A 2,487-nucleotide genomic window follows, 5' to 3' on the forward strand; every position below is an offset into this window, starting at 1 on the left:
GTTTGCAATGTCCTGTACCTAGATATGCACCTATACATACAGGTGGATGTCAGTATGCACATACCTGTACGTATATATGCATATACTCATTTACTATTTGTTTTTATATATATATATATATATATATATGTATACACATGTATGTGTATGTATGTATGTGTATATATATATGTCTATAGGTTTGCTTGCACATATTGTTACATGCTTCTTACATATTTATTGTCATGAATTAAGAGATAAACTATAAAACAGATAAATGTTGAAATGGAATTTATGACTTGCATTTTTATGTTACATCACGCATAATCACTTAAACTTTAAGGACTACGTGCAGAGTAATTAAGCTAAGGTTATGGTATCACATTAACGTGACAATAGATTAACTGAAGAAAAGCTTTACTTTGACAGTTAGTAATAATAATTCATTGTGGATGATTACATCTAAAGATCAGGAGAAGTTGATGTTAACCTATTAGTCGTAGCCATACTGGGGCACTAATATCAATGGTTGTTATTACTCAGAACATAAAGAATCAGAACAAGTATCACGAGTCATTTTGTCCGTCTTCAATTCGTTGTTCCCTTTGCGTTTGCTATTTAAGAAGTAGTTTTAAGGTAAAAGCTAAAACCAGTACAAACGCACGAACGATGTCATAAATACAGTGAAAAAGTTAATTTACACCGGCAGAACGTCTTGTTGACAAACCACAGCAGTAATTGTTTTCACTTCAATAGACGTCATTGATTGGTTGAAATTACCGAAATACGACAACTTTAACACGAAACAACTTCGAAAATAAAGAATTTTCTTAAAAACGCCAAGAGTAAATGATGTTTTAAATGACACATTCTACCAGTATACGAAATTTGAAAGTGTTTAGTTACAAAAAAATTTTTTTTCTATGTGCCGGCCAAAAGGAAAAGATCCTTACACTCTTAAAAGCAAATAAAAATTAGTTCTTAAAGCTTTATTATACTATTTATAATTGAAAATCTATCACTTCTACAGTGTAGTTCCAGGTCAGCTCTGACTAAAAAATCTATGATCAAGGACGTTTCAATTATAAGGTTCCACATCTTTTTGTATATCTATAACCACGTAGTAGTTTATTATCATATAGCTACTCTGCAAACAATGATACCAATACGCAAACATCTAGAAATGTGTTTAGGACCTTAAAATGTAAGTTGCACGTGAGATAGTTTCGTATAAAATAATCTTTATTAACAATATTTGTTTATCAATACCAAATTAAAAGGCAACAAGTAACAGTTTGTCTCAGAATTTTTTTTAGCCTGGCTGAAGCCATCAACATTTCGGAGGTGTACCCAGGGCCGGATTAAGACCCATTGAGGTCCTTAGCACTTTAAAGATTTTGGTGCCACCATATATATGTAATTCAAAATTTAAACAATAATAAGCCATAAAATGATTTTTTTTTTGTTTTTCAAAATGTAACAAAACTAAGAGTAATATGGAAAAAAATGTTTATTTTATCATTTTATGCTTCCACTTTATATTTCAAAAGTTTTCTCGTACTTTTTTCTAATTGTAAAGTCTTCAATCAAATCATCACTATGACACCATGAACATTTTGAAATTATATTTTCGATCATATACACTACAATATTATTATACAATATGTTGTGTATTATACAATACACTACATATACAATACAATATTATTTTAGCAAGTTTAAAGTGATTTCTTCTGTGCCGTAAACACTTTACCATTTCTGTGGTGCCCCCATTTCCTTTGATGCCCTAAGCACGTGCTTATTTTGATTAATGGTTAATCCAGGTACACCGTGTACCTGCCAAGCAAATGATTTGATCCGGAAACTATGTATTGAAAGTAAAACCATTTCAACATGAAAGACTCTTATTCATTATTAAAAAATACAAAAAAAAAAAACAAAAAAAAAAAACAGACAAAATCTGTTGACTTCAATTAGACATTTATTATTTGTTATTTGGTTCAAGGCGGCGAGCTGGCAGAATCGTTATCGCGCCGGACAAAAAATGCTTAGCGGTATTTCGTCAGTCCTCACCTTCCGAGTTCAAATCTCTCCGAGGTCGACTTAGCCTCTCCTTCATTCGGGGTCGATAAAATAAGTACGAGTTGAAACCCCGAGGTGTATGTAATTGACTTATCCCCCCACCCCCAAAATTGTTTGGCTTGTGCCAAAATTTTGAAATCATTTGTTATTTAGTGTCAAAGTTTCCGCCACACAATCTGCGACTGGTCACTGACAAGATTACATCACAATGCAATCTTACCAAATCAATAGTTTAAGGAACTCAGAATAAAAAACTCGGTATTAGCCATGCTAGAGTCACCAAAATGCTTAGTCACATACGGTCAGAAATTAGGTCCAATATCTAAATTAAATGTATTTAAATGCTGAAAGTGAAATACCTGAAAAAGTTTCAGTATTTCTATAATCCCGTTTGTATATAGGATTAAGATCTTATTGTAGACTTTT

This window comes from Octopus bimaculoides, chromosome 2, assembly GCF_001194135.2.
Source record: "Octopus bimaculoides isolate UCB-OBI-ISO-001 chromosome 2, ASM119413v2, whole genome shotgun sequence".
NCBI classification, from domain to species: domain Eukaryota; kingdom Metazoa; phylum Mollusca; class Cephalopoda; order Octopoda; family Octopodidae; genus Octopus; species Octopus bimaculoides.